At 40.2% G+C, this 8292-nt stretch overlaps 1 pseudogene; it reads left to right on the forward strand.

Moving 5' to 3' along the window:
- Positions 1-3780: 3780 nt before the first annotated feature.
- Positions 3781-3912, forward strand: LOC127488007 (U4 spliceosomal RNA; annotated as a pseudogene).
- Positions 3913-8292: the final 4380 nt, after the last annotated feature.

An 8292-nucleotide genomic window follows, 5' to 3' on the forward strand; every position in this document is an offset into this window, starting at 1 on the left:
CATTAAGCAGGAAAAAGAAAGAAATATGATAAAAATTGGGAAGGAAGAAATCAAACTATCACCATTTGATGATGATGGCATGATTCTATACATAGGGAACCCAAAAGACTCCATGAAGAGACTATTGGAACTCATAAAAAGGGTTTAGTAAAATAGCAGGATCTAAAATCAATAGCCTTTATATACACAGACAATGCCATAGCTGAGAAAGAACTTCTAAGGTTAATTCCATTCACAAAGTTACAAAAAATATTGAAATAATTTGGAATAACTTTAACCAAGGATGTCAAAATCTCTACAAAGAAAATCACAAAAAAATTAAAAAACAAAATAGAAGAAGACATAAAATGTGGAAAAATCTTCCATGTTCATGGATTGGAAAAATCAACATCATCAAAATGTCTATACTACCAAAAGCAATTATAGATTCAATGCCATCCCAATAAATATAACATACTTCTCAGATCTAAAAAGCATGATGCTAAAATTTATATGGAAACACAGAGATCCTGAATAGCTAAAGCAATCTTAAACAAAAAAAATAAAGTTGGAGGCTTCACAATACCAGATCTGAAAGCATACTACCAGGCAGTTATACTCAAAACAGCCTGGTAGTGGCAAAAACAAACAAACAAACAAACAAAAAAAACCAACAACAACAACAACAAAAAAAAACCCAGACATATAGACCACTGGAACAGAAAAGAAACTCCAGAAATCAATCTGTGTATCTACAACCAATTGAAATTTTACAAAAGAGCAAAAATCAATCCCTGGAGCCAAGACAGTCTCTTCAACAGTTTGATGCTGGGAAAACTGGACCTCTGCAGAAGTATGCAATAAAATCCCTACTTTACACCTTACAAAAAACTCCACTCAAAGGCCAGCACTGTGGCTCAATAGGCTAATCCTCCACCTTGCAGCGCTGGCACACCATGTTCTAGTCCCAGGCAGGGTGTCAGATTCTGTCCCGGTTGCTCCTCTTCCAGGGCAGCTCTCTGCTATGGCCCGGGAGCACAGTTGAGGATGGCCCAAGTGCTTGGACCCTGCACCTGCATGGGAGACCAGGAAAAGCACCTGGCTCCTGCCTTTGGATCAGCGCGGTGCACTGGCTGTGGCGGCTATTGGAGGGTGAACCAACGGCAAAAAGGAAGACCTTTCTCTCTGTCTCTCTCTCTCACTGTCCGCTCTGCCTGTAAAAAAAAAAAAAAAAGAAAAAGAAATAGCCAAAGGAGCTGATCAAACATTTTTAAAAAAGATTTATTATTTATTTATTTATTTGAAAGAAGAGCTACAGAGAAGCAGAGGCAGAGAGAGAGAGAAAGAGAGAGAGAGAAAGTGAGAGAGAGAGAGAGAGAGAGAGAGAGAGAGAGAGAGACTGAGACTTCCATGAACTGGTTCATTCCCCAAAATGACCACAATGCCCAGAGCTGAGCTGATCTGAAGCCAGGAGCCAGGAGCTTCTTCTGGGTCTCCAACATGGGTGCAGGGGCCCAAGGACTTGTGCCACCTTCTACTGCTTTCCCAGGCCATAGCAGAGAGCTGGATTGGAAGTGGAGCAGCCAGGACTTAAACCAGCATCCATATGGGATGCTGGCACTGCAGGCAACAGCTTTACTTGTTACACCACAATACCAGCCTCTGAACAGACATTTATTTATTTGAAAGTCAGAGTTACACACACAGAGAAGGAAAGGCAGAGAAAGAGAGGGATCTTCCATCCTCTGGTTTAGTCCCCAATTGGCTGCAACAGCTAGAGCTGTGCCAATCCAAAATGAGGAGCCAGGAGCTTCTTTCAAGGTCTTCTATGCTTTCCCAGGCCATGGCAGGAGCTGGATATGAAGTGGAGCAGTTGGGACTCAAATCAGCACCTATATAGGAAGCCGGTACTGCAGGCAGTGGCTTTATCTGGTATGCCACAGCACTGACCCAAACACATTTTTCAAGAGAGGAAACTGAAATGGCCAACAGACATATGAAGAAGTAGAGCAGCCAGCCAGCACCGCAGCTCAATAGGCTAATCCTCCACCTTGCGGCGCCGGCACACCAGGTTCCAGTCCCGGTTGGGGCACTGGATTCTGTCCGGTTGCCCTTCTTCCAGGCCAGCTCACTGCTGTGGCCTGGGAGTGCAGTGGAGGATGGCCCAAGTGCTTGGGCCCTGCACCCCATGGGAGACCAGGAGAAGCACCTGGCTCCTGGCTTCAGATCAGCACAGTGCACCAGCCTCAGTGCGCCGGCCACAGCAGCCATTGGAGGGTGAACCAACGGAAAAAGGAAGACCTTTCTTTCTGTCTCTCTCTCTCTCACTGTCCACTCTGCCTCTCAAAAAAAAAAAAAAAAAAGTAGAGCAGCCAGGACTCAAACTGGAACCTGTATGAGATGCCAGCACCACAGGTGACAGCTTTACCGGCCACACCACAATGCTGCCCCAGATTAATACTTATTTTAGGGGCATTGCAAATGGGATATTTTTAACATTTGAATTTCAACTGTTCATTTTGATATAAAGAAATTTCTTACAATAGTTCATATACTAATTTTGTATGTTTCTCCCTGTCTCCATCTACAATCACCAACAGTTAAGATATTGCACTTTTTAATATTTATTTATTTATTTATTTATTTGAAAGAGTTAGAGAGAATGAGAGAAAGAGAGAGAAATCTTCCATCTCCTGGTTCAGTTCCCAAATGGCTGCAATAACTGGGGGCTGAGTAAAGCTGAAACAAAGAGCCAGGAGCTTCTTCTGGGTCCCCCACATCAGTGCAGTGACCAAAACATTTGGGCCATCCTCCATTGCCTTTCTCGGTGCATTAGCAGGGTGCTGTATTGGAATTGGGCAGCCAGGACTTGAACTATCACCCATATGAGATGCCAATACTGCAGGCCATGGCTTTAACCCACTGTGCCACAGTGCTGGCCCCAATACTGCACTTTCAAAATGCTAACATTAAAATTTTGAACACCATATTTGAGTGATTCAGTCTGAGATTCAATAGAAGCAGTGGGGAACCACCAAATTGCTCTGAACATTTTGTGCTCAAATGCCTGTTCCTGTAATTGATATTATACAACTTCCTTATAGAGAGCTAGTCTGAAGTTCATGGCCTTAGAGCACATTGGTAACTTAAACTTATTTAAAGATAATGATCAATGCTCTTGCAGAAAATTATCTGAAATGCTGATCAGAAGAGGCCCACAACCACACAGTGGGGGAGTCTGTACACAGTCATGGTGGTTTTTGATAGAAGTTTAGAACTTTGACAGGACAGGAGCTGGCATGTAGCATAGCATGTAGCATCTGCTATGGCCTGGGAAAGCAGTAGAAAATGGCCCAAGTCCTTGGGCCCGTGCACCCACATGGGAGACCTGGAAGAAGCTCCTGGATCCTGGCTTCAGATCAGTGCAGCTCCCACTGTTGCAGCCATTTGGGGAGTGAACCAGCATATAGAAGACCTCTCTCTGACCACTTCTGCCTCTGCCTCTCTGTAACTTTGACTTTCAAACAAATAAATATTAAAAAAGAGAATTTCTTGTGCCAACTAGTCACCATATTAAATACTGAGAAGAATGTGAAAATTTTGAATTTGAGCAAGGAATTCCTCTCATATGACAAGGGTATGAATCTATTGTAAGAATAATATGTATGAGTACATGTTCATAGAATATTCCTGCAGTGGTTTTAGAGTTCTGTGGACTTCAATTTTGTAAAACGATGCCAAATTATTTTTACTTGTTTTCTCAAGAGATATATCAATTATTTTTCTTTGAAGTGAAGAGACAGCTTTGCACAGTGGCAGCGTTGTAGCCAATGAGGTTTATCTGAGGTGCAATTATTGTTAATTGAAGTCAAGAAACAAATTGTAAATGGTTGGAAGCAATTAATTCTGGTAGGTGGTAGGTTGCAATAACCAGAAAGGATGAATGAAAATACTTATATATAGATAATGTTACAATTGTAAAATGCAAATGAAGTAAAAATGCATTTCAAAATGAACATTTTATAAATGGTCAAAAATAAACATTATAAATTCTCTCCTTAAAATGTATTTCACTTTATAACCTCTCACTTCTTATTCTCAAGACATTAAACTGTGACATGCTTTTATTGGGAAGCAAAGAAAAATGTTCCATTTCACAATATTTAAAACATACAATTTTAAGTTTTGTTGAACAGTTTGTAATAGTTGTACTTAAATTTTTAGGCATAAATATATTTTCTTCATGATGCACTATGATAGATATATTATTTTAAAGGTAGTGGAATATCTGGGGTAAGTGATCTAACAGATTTGTTTTCATTAGAGCAAGCAACTTGCCCCTGTGTATCTAAACTTAGACTGAGTTTCATATCACAACATAATTTACCTTCTGTGCAGGAAAAGTAAAGGATGTTAGATTTCAAATCACAAAATAAGACAGTCCAATTTACTTCTGGTTCTCAGTGATATATTTAGTGTGGTTTATAACACCATGCATTCATGAAAGCTAGATTTTTATTCAAAAGTTCATATTTGTACCTTTTTTTCTTTAGCTCTATAGGTCTAAAATTTTCCTAAAGGACAAGTTTTTTTTAAAATACATGTTCATATGTGTTTTCTGCTATAATCAATTTCTAAAGTGTATATACTGACAAGAAGAACTGCACAAAGTACGGTCATCGAACAAGGTATATCTCCTGAGAGGGGCTCCAGGCGGCTCAGCCAGTGCTACTGTTTGTGTTTCCCACACCGCAGGAGCCCTCAGGAGGATGCTAGGACTCCAGTATGCAGTGGGCTGGCTGTCAGGACCACGGGGTGGTGTGCACTCCCCACCTGCAGCTTCTTTGAACCCTGGGGCATCAGCTTTCCAATCTCTGTGTGGTGAGAGAGAACTTGAAAGTCAAAGGGATCACACAAACAAGACTAGTGTCTGCTAATACTAGCTGATAGAATCAAAAAGGGAGAGAATGATCCATCATGGGAAGTGGGATACACAGCAGACTCATAGAATGGCAGATGTCCTAAATAGCACTCTGGCCTCAGAATCAGCCCTTAAGGCATGCAGATCCGGCTGAAGAGCCCATGAGAGTATTTTAGGCATGGAAAGCCAAGACACCCTGGAAAAAAAAAAAAAGCAAAAGACCTAAATGGAAGATCTCTGCGAGTGAGATCCCAGTGGAAAGAATGGGGCCATCAAAGAAGGAGGTACCTTTCTCTGAAGGGAGGAGAGAACTTCCACTTTGACTATGACCCTGTTGGAATAAGATCGAAGTCAGCGAACTCAAAAGGCTTCCATAGCCTTGGCAACTCATGACTAGAGCCTAGGGAGATTACTGACGCCATAAACAAGAGTGTCAAATTGTTAAGTCAACAACAGGAGTCACTGTGTACTTACTTCTCATGTGGGATCTGTCCTTAATGTGTTGTCCAATGTGAAGTAATGCTATAACTAGTACTGAAACAGTATTTTACACTTTGTGTTTCTGTGTGTGTGCAAACTGGAAATCTTTACTTAATATATGCTAAATTGATCTTCTGTATATAAAGATAATTGAAAATTAATCTTGATGTGAATGGAAGGGGAGAGGAAGTGGGAGAGGGGAGTGTTGTGGGTGGGAGGGAAGTTATGGGGGGGGAAGCTATCGTAATCCATAAGCTGTACTTTGGAAATTTATGTTCATTAAATAAAATAAAAAAAGAAAAAAAGAGAATTAAGATCCTAAAAGCACACCCATATATTTCTGGTCAATTGAGTGTCAACAAGGGTGCCAAGATAATCTGATGGAGGAAAGAAAAATCTTTTCAACAAATATGCTGTGTTATCCACATACAAATAAATGATGTAATCCCTTACCTCATAGCATATACAAAATTAAGTCAAAACAGATTAAAGACCTATAAAAAATGCTAAAAGAAAACAGAAGGGGGCTGGCGCTGTGGTGTAGTGGGTAAAGCTGCAGCCTGCAATGCCGGCATCCTATATGGGTGCCAGTTCGAGACTCAGATGTTCCACTTCTGATCCAGCTCTCTGCTACGGCCTGGGGTAGCAGTAGAAGATGGCCCAAGTCCTTGGGCCCTCGCACCTATGTGGGAGACCCAGAAGAAGCTCCTGGCTCCTGGCTTCAGATGGGTTCAGTTCCAACTGTTGCAGGCATCTGGGGACTGAGTCAGCAGATGGAAGATCTCTCTCTCTCTGTCTTTCTCTCTATCTCTATCTGCCTCTGCCTCTCTGTAACTCTGCCTTCCAAATAAACAAATCTTAAAAAAAAAGAAAGAAAACATAGGGATAATATTCTTCACACTGGCTTAAGGTATGATACCAAAAGCACAAGCAATAAAAGGAAGACTTAATGAACAGGACTTTATCAAAGTTAAAAACTTCTGTTTTTCAAAGGACACCATCAAGCAAGTGAAATGATAACGATAGAAACTATTTGAAAATGATATAGCTGAAAAAGAACACATATTCAAAATGTGTAAAACACACATAAAAATTAACAATGAAAAGACTAAAAATCCAGTTTTAAAAATGAGTGAAAGATCTGAACAGAATTTTCTCTAAAAAAGATACAGAAATGCCACAAATATAGGGAGAGATGTTCATTAGTCATTAGTTATTAAGGAGATGGAAACCAAAACTCCAAGATACCACTTCATGTATACAAGGATGTATAATAAAGATACAATAACAGATATTAGAAGGTACGCAGAAACTGAAAATTTCAGATATTGCTGGGGTGATTATAAGATAGTGTAGGTATTTTTGCCACTTCCTCAAAATGTTAAATATAGTTGTCTTGATCATCCAGATCAATTCTACTCCCAGACATATACCCAAGAGAAACAAAAATATATCCATAAAAATCTTATCCATCTATATTCATAGTATGATTATTCACTCTCACCAGGAAGCAGAAATAACCCAAATAATCATCAAATGATAACGAATAAATGAAATGTGGTAGTACTATTCCACAAAAGAAAATAATGAAACACAGGTACATGCGACAATATGAACGGACATCAGAAATATTGTGGTAAATGAAAGCAGCCAGTTTCAAGAGACAAAGTACAGCATGTTGTCTATAATACATACAAATGTTAGGAGAAGGAAATCTATGGAGATAAAAAGTACACCAGTGTACTTTTTATGTACTCTATAAGCATAAGCAAACTGAATGAGGCGGGGCTGTAACAGAAAATGACCCACCAGTGGATATTTGGGGTGATGGAATGAAAATGTTCTAAAATTAGATTTTGGTAGTAGTTGTAGAATTCTACAAATATACTACAGTCTACTGAATTATATATATATACAGGTGATATCTAATTACGGTATATAAACTAGATCTAATAAAATTTTAAAAACTTAGGATGGGGATGTAAATAGTTTCAAATGCTTTGAAGAACAATTTGGAATATCTAATATATTTAAATATATACATAGACCCAAGAATTCCATTTTTACCTACATAAAAAGGTAGGAGTCTTAAATATGAGCCCAATGAAACAGGCAAAAGTGTTCATTATATATTCTAATAATTGAAAAAATAGAAATGATAGACATACTGTCATAGTATTTAGAATTCAAAAATATGATACACAACATATACCACTTTCAGATAAATAACCATATAATAATTTCTTAGGAATAAAAAACACTAACTTAAGGGGCTGGGGCTATGGTATAGTAGGTTAAGCCTCTGCCTACTGTGCCATCATACCACATGGGTGCCAGTTTGAGTTTGGCTGATCCATTTTTTTTTCAAAGATTTTTTTTTTGACAGCAGACTTAGACAGTGAGAGAGAGAGAGACAGAGAGAAAGGTCTACCTTTTCCGTTGGTTCACCCCACAAATGGCCGCTATGGCCAGCATGCCGCACTGATCCGAAGCCAGGAGCCAAGTGCTTCCTCCTGGTCTCCCATGTGGGAGCAGGGCCCAAGCACTTGGGCCATCCTCCACTGCTTTCCCAGGCCTCAGCAGAGAGCTGGACTGGAAGAGGAGCAACCAGGACAGAATCCGCTGCCCCAACCGGGACTAGAACCTGGGGTGCTGGCGCCACAGGAGGAGGATTAGCCTAGTGAGCCACGGTGCTGGCAATTTTTCAAAGATTTTATTTGTTTATTTTAAAGTCAGAGATACAGAGAGGCAGAGGCAAAGGTAGAGAGAGAGATCTTCCATCTGCTGGTTCACTCCCCACATGGCTGCAAAGGCTGGAGCTGCATGGATCTGAAGCCAGGAGCCAGGAGCCAGGAGCTTCTTCTGGGTCTCCCATGTGGGTGCAGGGGCACAAGGACTTGGGCCATCTTCTA

The sequence above is a fragment of the Oryctolagus cuniculus genome, unplaced genomic scaffold (assembly GCF_964237555.1).
Source record: "Oryctolagus cuniculus unplaced genomic scaffold, mOryCun1.1 SCAFFOLD_68, whole genome shotgun sequence".
Classification (NCBI taxonomy): domain Eukaryota; kingdom Metazoa; phylum Chordata; class Mammalia; order Lagomorpha; family Leporidae; genus Oryctolagus; species Oryctolagus cuniculus.